At 40.0% G+C, this 14,198-nt stretch overlaps 1 protein-coding gene across 44 annotated transcripts in view; it reads left to right on the forward strand.

Annotated features, from left to right (window-relative positions):
• The window catches only part of Nrxn1 (neurexin 1), a 1,146,022-nt gene that overhangs the window by 657,498 nt on the left and 474,326 nt on the right, over positions 1-14,198 (forward strand). The gene's annotated exons all lie outside the window — the stretch shown is intronic.

A 14,198-nucleotide genomic window follows, 5' to 3' on the forward strand; every position in this document is an offset into this window, starting at 1 on the left:
GAAAAGGCTTTACTTTCCCACTGATCTAATATTGCATGAATTTATATTGTAATGTAGCTCCACTTAAAAAGTAAGGGGGATGGGTACAAATTATACCCTTACAAGAATGAACAACTGGTCTGAAATTGAAAATTGCTATTTTACCACACGAAGTGGAAACCCACAATTGATTGCTTCTCTTACAATAGATACAATGCTGAACTTTGTAGAAATGTAGCACATTCTGACCTTAATGTAAAGCCCCTTGACATGAGCCCTCAGAGGCACAACTGTACACTGTAAGGCACACTCATGTCTTACCTCCCATCTGAAGATCAGAGACCACTTGCTATATGCTCTAAGGATATGACAAGGTACAGACATAGAATGATGCATAAAATGTTCCATTGAGGAAAATGGTTCTCAACCTTCCTAATGCTGACCTAATGTGACCCTATAATACAGTTCCTCATGTATGCTGACCCCTAACCATAAAATTATTTTTTGTCGGTACTTCATAACTACAATTTTACTACTCTTATGGATTATAAGGTAAATATCTGTTTTCCAGGGGTCTTAGATGTCCCATGTAAATGGTCAAGGGTCATTTGAAACCAAAGGGGTCATGACTCACAGATTGGGAACCACTGATCTAAATAAATCATTTACCTATTGTTGATAATTATTAATATTTTCAGATATTTCCTTTTTATGGCCTTAATGGTCTTTTCTAGCACAGTGTAGATCAAGGTCACATGACTAGCATGTTCAGCTGCATTCTTCCATTGATCAATCAATGCAAACAGTAAATCCTGAAGAACCAGAAGTGTGTGGTTTCCATAGAACTTGATCCTCAACATACTGTTGAATAAGATGCCTCAGTCCATGGACCACAAAAAATATGAGGCCATCTGTTATGGAAATAGGTAGTTTATCTACAATTGTTTTCCTGATTGACCAATTTCAGAAAAAGGCAAATATTCTAACAATGGTTTATGTGTGAGGAAAATTCTCAGTGTTGCTGTTACAGTTAATTCTTTTCCTTGCTATTCTCTGTTCTCTGTTCTTCTGCTCTTGCTCTCTCCAGTGCCGATTCATATTGCTAAGCTGGGTCTGACCTGACCTCACATCCTGTGTCACGGGTCAGGGATGTAAAGTGACATGTGAAAGTGGCTACTTCTGTGTTATGGCTACCAAGTTCAGAAAGAAATGTGTAAATTTTGTTCTAGATTTGAGAGTACTTTCTATACTTCATTATAAAAGTTAACAAGTGGTGTGAAATTCTGCAGATATCTATTAAACTAGATGGATTCACTAAATTTAAAACAAATTATCTGTTAAAAGAGGCATATTTCTTTAAATTAGCTTCATAGTGGCAATTATAAAATCAAAGGTAAAACTATGACAACACACTAATCAGAACATGAACTAATTACCAATTAGCTGTAATTACAAGGCCCACCAAAAGAACAATCTTTAAAAATTGAATGTTTGGTAAATGTGTATCACCTATGGTAACTTACAATAGAAACATTGTAGCAAAACAACTGGGGGGAGGCGGCATCACAAAGTATAGTCCACATGTTGTCTAATGAATATAAATGAAATTCATTCTTAATGAAACTTGTTGGGCATCTGGAGTTCAAAATTTCCCATCCATGTCTTCCTGGAAATCCCTGTTTGCTTTAAAGATAAAAGGAGAAATCTATATTGAGTCAAGTCAAACTATCTTGCTTACCACCCAGCAGTTACTAGCTTTGTCTTTTAAGTAAATATAGAAATTTTCAGCAGTACAAAACAGTTTTGTGACATAGCTTCTGCCCTGTCTTTGTTGTTATCATGGCAACCTATCAAGCAGATTTATGAATCTCTAGTAATTCTTCTAAATTGACGATCAGTTCATCTCATTTGACCACCTATGACAGCACCCTATGTCAATTTGCCTTCAAGGCGCTCCTACTTGGCTCTCAGTTCTTTTCCCACCTTTTACCCTTCCCAGTTTCATCCCTCTCTCTATTGTCCTCTTTCTTCACTGCACACTGTCTTTCTACTCTTGAACTTTGAACATGCACTTTTCAAGATTTCTCACACTCGTGTCCTGCATGCTTCTTTATTTTTTAACCTTAACCATTTTTTTAGATATTTCTGCCTCAAGAATAACTTGCTTTCTCCTTCTCTACAAAGCTAGTTATAGCTTCTTTCTGTAGCCTTACAAAGGAATTTTATACTTACTTTGAACCACAAGAGCTAGAAATTTCCTTTTGAACCAACAACAATGCAAATTCCTACTGAGTAGGATGTCCATCTCTAGGATGAGAGTAAAACAGAATAGTACATGACACCAACAGAATTTCAGGGGTTCAACACAGTTACAAATTATACTTGCTTCTTTAGGGCCAGGTCTCACTATGATGCTCATGCTGATCTTGAACTGACTGTGGTCTAGATTGTTATAGTTAATTTCAATTGTCAAATTCATTAGGTGATTGATTCTATAGTAAGTTAATGGGGCTTAACATTGTTGTGTGTGGCAAGTGTTAACTAAAGACAGATCCAGGTTGTGGGGTCCTCAACTGAACAGAAATAGAAAGAGAATCCATACAGCTAATTAAGGCCCATCATCCCCCTGTGCATCGGTCTAACAAGATGTGAACCAGCAACCTGGCAGTACTCTCCCATACCTTCTCTGCAGATGTAGACTATGCCCTTGGAACCAGGACCCGAACAATTTCTTTATGTTGCTCACATTAATGAGTAAAATAAAATTGTAATCTTAATAGCAAATAGCATCTAAAATTGACTGCAAGGAATCAAGAGTTTTCTTTCACAACCTCTTTTATTCTGTACTGGATCAACTACCACATGGCATTCACCTGTGTCCACATGCAGGTCAACTCCCCTTGGTAAATTGCATTTTGAGTAAACATTTCCTTGCCTTTTAAACCCTCTTTTAGAGGTTATGGTGTATATTAGGCAGAACTGGAGAGAATTTGCCCCAGATGGAAAATGGCTGAGTCCTTTCATTAATTGCGACTAGAGAAAAGAAATGAAAATCATTCTTCATTTGTTTTCTCGTGGAGGGTGGGTACAATGGGCATGTCTGTCGGATTGTCACCTACATTAGTGAAAAGGGACTTCTGTGGTAAGACTCAGACTCAACTATTGAAGGCATCAGAGCGTCCATTTTATTGTACTAATCGGAAATATTCACTTCTGAGAAGGGCGCCAGGCCTCTTAATCGGTAAGAAATGGTTAGAGTATTGGCCTCTTATCTTCAAAGGAAAGGGGGAACATTAACTCCATGTTAGTGACATAGGACCTGGCCTGGGATGAATGCAGAGGTCTCAGAAACAATTGCTACAAGCATGAGGCAGCCGCCACACCAGTGCCTTCCTGCTTTCCTGCCATTTGTTATCCCCAGACCTTCCCTTTCTGACAGGGTTCTGCTGCCCCTGCTTCCCGATGTGCTTCATCTCCTCAGTGTACCCATCCTGGCACACACTGTTAGAATTTACCATCGCTTTTACTGCCTTCCATCTCTTCACCCTCCATGCCTCTGCCCCATGTAACCTAAGCTGGCCACAAATGTTTCGGCCTTCTGGCCTCTACTACACAAGTGCAGAGATTCCCAGCATGCTCCACTGCACTCAGCTTTCTCTTACTGTATTGAGTTTTCCCCACCAGTGCATCGGTCTCAGAAGCAATTGCAAGCATAGGCAGCCGCCACACCAGTGCCTTCCTGCCTTCCTGCCATCTATTATTACTTTGCTCTATTTTCTGTGCCCCACTTTATAGATGATCTGTCTTAAGGCACTGTGGGTGTTCCGCTCACATACATTTGCCTAGTTTCTAGGGCACAGTCACAACATAGTGGATATGTTCATCTTCTGCATGAGTGAATACATGTACTTTGCATGGGATTGTTCTATAAGGTTCATACACACAAACCCACATATTCACTGGCAGGGTAAAAATTCCCATAACATGTTGGGAAAATCAATTTATTGTATGGGTAGTCAATTTATTTAACATCGACCTTTCCTTAAAGGGAATGGCTTGAAATATGCCTATGCCAGTCAGGTTACTGAACTTAATATTAGTAAATAAAATCTCTGTACATTTTACTTTTCTTATTTTGAACATTAGTAACCCTTGCATATAAAATGGGAATAAAAAGTCTAAAGGTCAATTTTAGCAAAACTGAGAAATGCCTATAAAAATTTATCTATTTGTAATGCTATTAACTATACCACAGTTTTAGAGGCCATAATATCTTCTTGAATATTGGCCATTGTTTAATGTAACTATGAGTGAGTGGACTCACAAGTTAAGACCATACATTGCACATAGCTACTAGAGAGAATTGAATTGTTTTACTCAGTGACATTTTGTTAGCATATCAGAAAACATTTCGTTCTAATAGAACCCCAGATATGCCTGTGAATCTAATGCTTGTCATGCCTTGGTTGGGCCCACACATGTCATACATTTGCTCTGAAGAATCAACACATGCCATTTTCCACATTTGACAGAGCAGACTCAGGACCTTGCAACTTGACAAGACATCTTGGAAAAGATGTTATCTTTATCACAGCTTCTGACGACTGCATTAGGAAACAGTCTATTCCTCTCCCCATCCATAGGAATTTTTCCTATGAAAAATAGGGTTATGACTACATTCTATGTGAGCCATGAAACCACATCTCACACTGTGATTCTGGATTCAATTTTTAGTTATTTTTTCCATTTTTTAATTGGGTATTTCTTATTTATATTTAAAATGTTATTCCCTTCCCCCATCAGCCCCCAGCCCTTCCCCCTTCCCTTCTATAAGGAAGTTCCCCTCCCCATCCACACCCCCCCTACAATCCCCTACACTGAGGTCCAACCTTGGAATTGGTGCCCATCAAGACCATCCTTTGCTACATATTCAGTTGGAGCCAAAACTAATCCTTTTTTTTCGGTAGTTTTTATTGTATCCATTTCTGTATATACACATATATTCCTAAACATATCCTGTTCAGTCCATATAATGTTACTAAAGTATGTACTCAGGGCTGGTCGACGTGAGCTGTGGGAGATAATGTCCTTCTGCGTACATTTGTAAAATTCTAAATACTTGCTTGAATTCTCAGACTCCATAAAGGAAGTGTAAACGGTTGTCATTAATTCACATACAACTTAACAAAGTGCAGGCAGTTAAATCAATATGATAAATAATTTATCTAAGGCAAGAACTTGTCTCCTTCTCTTTTGATTCAGAAACAAAGAACAGAATAGTTATGCAAGCAAAGTGCTCTCCGGTCAGTCGCTCTTCAAAGTGGGTGAGGTTGATCTGGGCAGCAGCTCCACAGCAGAGACATTTATACCCTCCCTCGCTGTGCTTCACAAGATCAATCCAGAACTCTCTTTGTCATTATCTCCTCTCATCTTCTTTCTGAAGTATTTACAAATAAGTTAAGAAGGTTTATCAAAGGGCAGCATTTAAAGCTTCTCCTTCCTGTATTGTCAACCACTCATTCTCTTATCCATCTCTTCCTTCCTGTATTGTCAATCACTCATTCTCTTATCCAGCCCCTTCTTCCTCGAGTGTCAATCAGTCATTCTCTTATCTAGTTCCTTCTTATGTTAGTATCAATCATTCAATTCCTCTTGGGCATGCTATTCATTCCCTTATTACTGAGTGAATGTATTGAGCACAGACTTTGAAAGGTGTTGGTCTTTGTGAGAGTAGAACATCTAAGTGAATAGTTTTTATTTGCTGTTGGAGTTTAGTTTTGAAGATCGGCAGACTTCTGATTGACAGAGAAAAAAATAGCTCATGATGGTATGACATGACAAACACATATTATAATTTAGGAAATAAACCATCGGAATTGATAAAAAATAGAAGCATATTACAGGTCAGATAGCAGTGGAAACTTCAAGAAGAAATGAACTCCAGCCAGGTCTTGAGGCTACACTAGGTATTAGTAGGAGAGAAGTATCTCTGATTATCTCTTATTCTATGCTCAATACATGGAAGAGCGCTAATAAATGGCTATTGAAAACAGAAAATGCACAAATGATCACCAGTCTCTTTTGTAAGTGTAAAAAGCGGGAACGGGTACAGAGAAGCAAGGTGCAGTCAGACAGTACGAAAAGAATGAAGGACAGGGAAAACATGTACTGGGAATGATGAAATTGGAAAGCATGTCATCTAGGGGAGCAGCAAGCAAATAAGATTGTGTGCTTTGCAGCTGGAGCTTGTGGGCAATTGGTAAATTTTAACTGGACAGTGGTAGCTGAAAATCTATTAAAATATCTGTTCACTTTTAAAGAAGATCCACTTGTATTAGCTCACTAACATATAGTCCAATAAAGCAAGGAACATAATCATTCCTTAATGCCAAGACGGCCCTCTTCTTTCTCATGTTTTGCATGGCTAAATCAAAAAGATTTCTCGGGGCTGGGGATTTAGCTCAGTGGTAGAGCGCTTACCTAGGAAGCGCAAGGCCATGGGTTCGATCCCCAGCTCCGAAAAAAAGAACCAAAAAAAAAAAAAAGATTTCTCAAGGCTTGAGCTCTGCAAAATCCTTTGCATGATGTGCGTTATTATCTGTTTGGATGATTCAAACTGGCTTGGGCTAGCTTCTCCCAGTGGAAAAGCAAATGCCATGGCCCATCTTGGTAGCTGTTTGAGGATGCTGCAAATGGATGCTTCTTCTTAGCACTGCATAAGAACACAGCTAGAGAAACTTGCTTTGTTCGCATGATAGACTAAGGTCCACAACCACTGGGAGCTGAAAGAGCTAGCATATGTGTTGGCATATGGATGTCACAAGAGTAAAGGAAGTTTTGTTCAGAAAATGTATACAACATCAGAACTGCAAGGTAAGATTTGGGGTCTGGTGGTTGATTCCCTTCTGAGGGACATGAGCTTCCTGAACTAATAAGTCTTTCCCATCTGTGAGCTCAGAAGACAGATTTTACAGCACTTGGTGGGAAGGGCTAATCACTTGGGGACCACATGGAGGGCAGGGGTTGCATTTGTCTGTGTTGTGGACCAGGAGTGAGTTCATCTGTAAACAACCTTCAAAAAAGACAAAGCAGAATGTTCCTTCAAAAGTCAGCCACACGGCAAAGGTTTCTGTTCTGTTTTCACACCAGCATTCACAATTCAATCTCTTCATTCACGAATGATGCTCTAAAAATGGGATCAGCTCTGACTACATAAAGAGACAGGTGATGGGTAGGAGGAAGGGAGCAAGGGAGGGAAGAAGGGAGGGAGGAAGGGAGAAGGGAGGGAAGAAGGGAGGGAGGAAGGGAGAAGGGAGGGAGGAAGGGAGAAGGGAGGGAGGAAGGGAGAAGGGAGGGAGGAAGGGAGAAGGGAAGAAGGGAGGGAGGAAGGGAGGGAGGAAGGAAGGAAGGGAGAAGGGAGGGGAGGGAGAGAGAGAGAGAGAGACAGAGACAGAGACAGAGAGACAAACAGGCTGTTATAGAGAAACAGAAGCAGAGACACAGAGAAAGACACAAAGAAAGAGACAGGGAGAGGAATAAAGAAATGGAAAGATACTGAAATTCTCGTTCAACTGCAGATTTTAATTATTTCTATAACTAGAATCTATGGAAATGTTAGAGGCAAATAGAACCCCTCCCCACTTTATCCTTCAACTTCAGCCATTTCAGAGGGAAATGAGCAAATGGCCCCGTGATATACAATAGTGATTGTTTTCTAACATGCAAACTCACAGGAGAACATGCAATCTACGTCAGTAGAAATGTTGGGCGCTTTTGGATTCAGAATCATTGTAGGATATATTTTTCATTTTTGATACATCTTTTAAAATCTCATTTTGGGTAACAGCTTAATAAAGCCAAGTAAGCAACTAAAAGCAGCGCAGGTTGTTTAAAAGCAAAAATCTAGCCAAGACCTAGCTGCTCCCATGAGCAAGATTGAAGGTAGAAGTATTCAAAGGAGTAGAGTTTGTAAATTTAAAAAATCCCATCTTGGGAAAGGGACAGGAAAATGTTATATGACATTTAATTTCTTATTATAGTAACTTCTTTGGGGGCGTAGATATGGATGCAATGTAAGCCATAGCATCTGTATGGAAAGTGGAAGACAATGTGTTGGAGTTGATCCCTTACCATGTAAACCCCAGGGATCGAACTCAGTTCATCAGATGCTTTGGTCATTTACTGAGCCACCTTTGTGGACCACATACCCCTTTCAGTTGTAGGGTTTTAATTTTGTTTTTCAATTTTGTTTATTTCTTGTTCATTTGTTTGCTTGTTTAGAGTACGTGAGGCTAAGATTACAGGAAAAAGGCTGATTACACAGCTCAGTTGGACGAGTGCTTGTCTAACATGCACAGAACACTCATCTTGAGCCCCAAGAGCACATGAACCAAGCATGGAGATGCAGGAGGGTCAAAAGTTCAAAACTATACCCAACTCCAAGGGAGTTCAAGGCTGGTCTTGGTTTCTCGAGACCACATCTTAAAAAAGAATTCCTATTACCTGGTGAATCTGTAAAACTCCCCTGGAGGCACTGAGGCATAAACCGTGCTTGTGGGTTGGATTTAGAGCCCGATGCTTGTGCTTTTGCCTCCAATAATACACCATTTCTCCTAATAATGATTTCGGAGGTACAGGAAACAGAATCAGTTACTGGGTATCACCCACAGGAAAGCCATGCAAACACTGTATGAAGTGAACACTGATTATCTAAGTAGACATGCTAGTACCTGGCATGTCATTATTTTTATCCACTTCCGGCATATCCATTCATGCTGCCTCTACATCTGGCTACTCAGAGATGAGGGATGCCTCTGACCGCAGCGTCAGACAGCAGTCCATGTGCAGGGATGGAACCTCTCACGGGAAAGCAGTGGTCCTTGAAAGTGGGTGGCCCGCTGCTACCAAGTGCTTGAGATCCAAGGAAATAATTATCAAAACTCTTCATGCCACACCTCTCTTTTGTTTGTTTGTTTGTTTGTTTTTGTTTTCATTAAAGGCTCAGGGAAAGCATAAAAGTCCCTATGTTGTCTCTAAGGGCTGACTTCTTCCTCTCTCTCTCTCCCCCTCCCCTTCCCCCTCTTCATCCCCCTCCCCTTTCCCCTCTTCCTCCCCCTCTCTCTGTGTTTCTTTACATGTATAACTGTGTCTTCTCCTGCATAATGTTTTTTTATGGTGGTTTTATCATCATTTCTCCTCCTAATACATGTGAAAACTATTGTTTAAACTATTATGAACACATTATTATTATTTGCCAGAGGCATCAAGATTGTACAGAAAGTAGAAAATACTGAGAAAACATTTCCAAAGAAATGCAAATTTGGGTTGGAGAAGGTGCCGGGAGGGGAGAATTAAGCTAGAAAACTATAGACTGGATATTTGTCTAATGTGCACAAGATTGGAAGCTCGTACACACACACACACACACACACACACACACACACACACACACACACACACCCCTTGTGGAGTTCAGCTGCCTGGACTTAATTCTTGATTTCTATCTTGCCACTGGCTTAAATCTTACCTATTATTGACTTACCTACGTGTTTCTTCATATCTAATTTAGTGATAATTCCATTACTGTTATGTGAGCTTCTGGAGATTAAATGAAGGAACGCATGTGAAGAGAAGCCTGACGGGGAGGTACTTCTTAAGAGTTGACTAAGATACTTGAATATCCCATATCAAGAAGCTTGGGGCCAGATTCTTGAATGACTTTCAGCATTTGGAATTCTTGCATACATGATGATTTCTGATGAATATAGGACCTTATTATGAACACAAACTTTATGTTTTGAATACACCTTAAACATATAACCCAAATGTAATTTTACAAAATATTTTCATTTACATATGTTACATAAAAATTACATGTGTAATTTGTTCTTGTGACAGCCTACACATCAAAACTTTCAAATTTTGGAGCACTTCAGATTTTCAGTTTTCAGACTGGGATACTCTACCTGACCTTTGCTGCCTGGGTATGATCGATCCGTATCAGGCATTCCATAAGACTACGACTTCACCATCCACATAGAACACAGGAAGGAACACAGAAATGCCCGAATCTGAGCGCTAGACTCAGGTGTTCACTTGAGCTGAAATAATTCTCTTGGCCCTCACTTAGTTTTAGTCACATTGTTTCATCAGGTAAAGGAGAAGGTGAGAAGAGTTTGAAAGCAAAGAGACTAATATGATTTGTTCATCTTAATTATTCCCATTTCAGAACTGGGTTCTGACCAAGTGGATCCCGTTTTTCACAACAGATATGTGCTGATCTTCTCTCCATTGCTTTCTCTCTGGTGATGAACCCACGAACCCAGGTCCTCTCAAAGTTCCCATTGGCTTAAGGGATCTTAATTTCACTTCTATTCCTCAAAGCCTGTTAATATCTCTGCTGTGGCCTTTGATCTAAAGAGGCGCCACTGTTCGTAATAGCATTTCTCCTTTGTGTCTAATTCTCATCTCAGCTTTCACTATTGTTTTGAATGTGTATTTTTGGGCCTATGTTTTCACTGAAACTCTGCAAAACAATGTTCTTTTTGTTAAAGAGTTTTTAGTCCCTGAGTATACAACTGGAAAATTTCCCCAAGGTTTTGCTTTAAATGTAAACCACGAGATGTAGTTAGAAATTGTGTCTTCTTTGAATGCTTGTGATTCAGTGAGGGAAAACACTATACAAATCCCCATATCATCTCTCTCTCTCTCTCTCTCTCTCTCTCTCTCTCTCTCTCTCTACATATATATATATATATATATGTATATATATATATATATATATATATATATATATATATATATAATTTTTTTCTAATAGCTCCTTTTGGGCTGTAGTACTTGGAGAAAATGTGGTATTGACTAGCACATTCAACAAATATATGTTCTATTTTCTTACATTAGATGCATAAAATCGCTTCTCGGCCTTTTGGCTAAGATCAAGTGTAGATGCATAAAAATATGTCTACATGAAGAACATAGAAATAATGTTCACCTGAGTCTATGCTGAGCTTGGCAGGCAAAATGAACAGAATCGATACCTAACTCTCTCGAGTCCAGCCCCGTTTCCATCATTAGGACATCCGTCACCACAGACCAGGGAGTCGGAATTCCTGTGCTTGCTGGATAACTTACTGCTGCTCCTTGTGTCCAACCTCAGTGAATAGGAAAATTATATTTTAGTGTTTTAAGAGGATTCAGAAAACTCTATGCCAACTCTGATGCCTGTGCTTTTGAGTGATTCTGTCGGTCCTGGGAGGGAGTAGATATGGCCCAAGGAACTGTAGCCCATGCTTCAGGGAGACAAGGGTTAGAAGATTGGAAAGGCTTAGCAGTTGTCCAAGCCAGGATCTGGGTCCTAAAATGTCACTCATGTAATCCCTAAAACTCTCTCCATCTTAACTGCTGGAAGTGCCACAGATGAAACATTTACTTCCACATGAAATCTTGATTGCATTTCGTCACGTCCTTAATTCCTCCTGAGTTAAGATAGTTTCTCTGTGAAACCTCAGTGGTCGTGGTGGCAAGCTCAAGGAGGAGCTCTAAGTGTCCACATAGCCAAGTGTCCACTGCTGTAATTAGATGGTGTTGCCAGAGTGCTTAATAATAGGAGAATAATTAATTATTTTGTAGTGGCTAACATTTAGGCACTGCCTTAGGTGAAGCATTGGTATGAAGATATTTCACTTTATCAGACAAAGCCCTCTATGGAAACACAAAACACAGGATAGCAGATGTGGAGGGAGAAGCCAGAAGAGCTGAGGGATGGGAACTGGGTTTAGGATGGTGCTGTGCCAGGAAAAAGACAATGGATTCTTTTTCCCTAACTGCCAGCCCTCTCTTTACTCCCGTTAAAATTATCTCGAGAGTTCTGCCATATTTATTTGTCCAGTTCTAATAAGCCAGAACAGTATTTTATGCTAAGAGAAGCTGACAAGCGAGTGGAGATTTTATACACATGCACATATGTACTTGTTTGTCAGTATATGTGTGGGATGAGGGGTCATATATGTGCACATATGTATGTGGTGCTCATGCACTCTTGACTTTTGAGATGACTCATGCAGCTTCAGACTCTCTGGGTATTTGAAGATGACTTTGAACTCCTGATTCTCTACCTCTCAAGTGTAAGTGTTACAGCCATGTCTACCATGCAACGTTATTATAGTATATGTTTAAGGAATCTATAGCCATATTATATTTTTCAAAAATCTATTGGACTTTGCACTGTATACTTATTTTAATATAGATACTAAGTGAGTGCATAAAATACAGATATAGTAATATAAATATACAAAACTGTCTTATATTGTGATAAAGAGTTATAAAATACTTGAAGTAGTATAGGATATGTAGAAAATTCATTTTATTATTGTATTTTTAAAGGCAGATCATGACAATTAATTATTGTTAACCACAGGTTTCTTTCCTTGTTTGCCATTTCTCTGTTTTTTCGTTTTCAAAATATGTTTTCATAAATATTTATTTACTTTACGTATATGAGTACACTGTAGCTGTCTTCAGACACACCAATTGAGGGTCTCGACTCCCATCACAGATGGTTGTGAGCCACCATGTGGTTGCTGGGAATTGAAGTCAGGTCCTCTGGAAGAGCAGTCGGTGCTCTTAACAGCTGAGCCATCTCTCCATGGGCATCTGCATATGTCTACTCATGGTGTGCATGCAGTGTTTATGTAGGCCAGAAGAGGGCGATAGATCACCTGAGATTGAATTACTGATCACCGAGAGCTACTGTAAGTGCTAGGAATTGAATACTTGTTCCTCTGGAAGAACAGCCAGTACTCTTAACCCCTGATTTGTCATGAATGGAGGAAAGAAGGCAGGAAGGTGGGAGGGAAAGAGGGAGGGAGGGAGGGAAGGATGGAGGGAGGGAGGGAGGAAGGGAAAGAGGAAGGGGTATAGTCTGTAAGGGGCATAGCAGCATATGGAATTCCCAATCTCACCTTTTCAAGTCCCTGTAGCTGTAACGCAGTACAAAAATAAAGCACACAGAAAAACCTCTTATATCTGTGTTTGTCAAGTGTTGAGTGGTGCCTTGTCTGAGGTGCTCTATGACCGGAAACACTTAAGAATGGTGGTCCTTACACGTGAAGGTATGCCGTAAAGTCCATGGAAGAGAAGTACACGGACTGGTGGGGAAATGAGGACCCCTCGTCTTAGGAGGAAGTCTGGACTCCTCACTTAGTACACAAAAGCTCAAGGGATACAGCTGCTGCTCCTTAAAGTCCAACAAAGGCTGGAGCCTGGAGTACGGAATTCTCCAGAGTAATCTAGCACCCTGTGTCCTGTAGGCTTGTCTTCTTGTGTCTCTACTCAGTAGAGGTCCCTTTGAGAATATGTGCTAGTTCCTCTATTTAAAGTTTGACTTTTCTGGGGAATTAACTGTCACCAACTACACTGTAAAATATTAAGTACAAATTTCCAGAAGTAAATAATTGATAAATTTCACATTCTACCCTGTCTCAATTACCTTCAGAAATGTTCCACAATCCTGTGTCCTCCTGGGATGTGTTGTCTTATGTGGTGACCATTACCGTCTCTCAGTCATTTAATATTGTTTTCTTTACTAGCTTGATTAGTGAGAAATTAAGTAGCTTTTTCCTTATTAATACCCTAAAGGCGCAAAAAGTGATGCAAAGAAAGCATCAGACATGAGGCAGTGGGGGACTGATGACTCTGATGCAGTGAGGCACTGATAGGGCAGGAAGGAAGGGAGGAAGGCAGGGAGGAGGGTAGTCTGTATGGTGCATAGCAGCATGTGAAGTGTTACCCGGATGTGGAGGAGATGGAAACACAGTACTAAGTTCTTTGTTTTGTGAAGAGTCAGAAAGCACAGTTGTCAAAGATAGTCAATAAATTCTTGGAAAGCAGTAATGATAGGAATTTAAAATTCTATGGCTCAACATTTGTAGCTGAGGTGTCGGTCCCGAGAACCTTCTGACGACTTCCGGGAAGCTAAACTGTTAATGGAAGTGTCTTCCCTTACTATCCTTACACTCACATCCGTTTTGCAAAGTACTATGTACATTTAAAGAACAAATTCTCACATGTGATCACTACATACCAGGCACTGGCCCTGTGCACCAAATCTCTCAATTATAATTTGTAACTGAAAGTTAAGGAGAGGAACTGAAGCTTAAAGACCTTTGTACAAGATCACCACACAGCGATGAGGAGTCAGAGCTAAGCCTCGCTCTTGT

This window comes from Rattus norvegicus, chromosome 6, assembly GCF_036323735.1.
Source record: "Rattus norvegicus strain BN/NHsdMcwi chromosome 6, GRCr8, whole genome shotgun sequence".
Classification (NCBI taxonomy): Eukaryota; Metazoa; Chordata; class Mammalia; order Rodentia; family Muridae; genus Rattus; species Rattus norvegicus.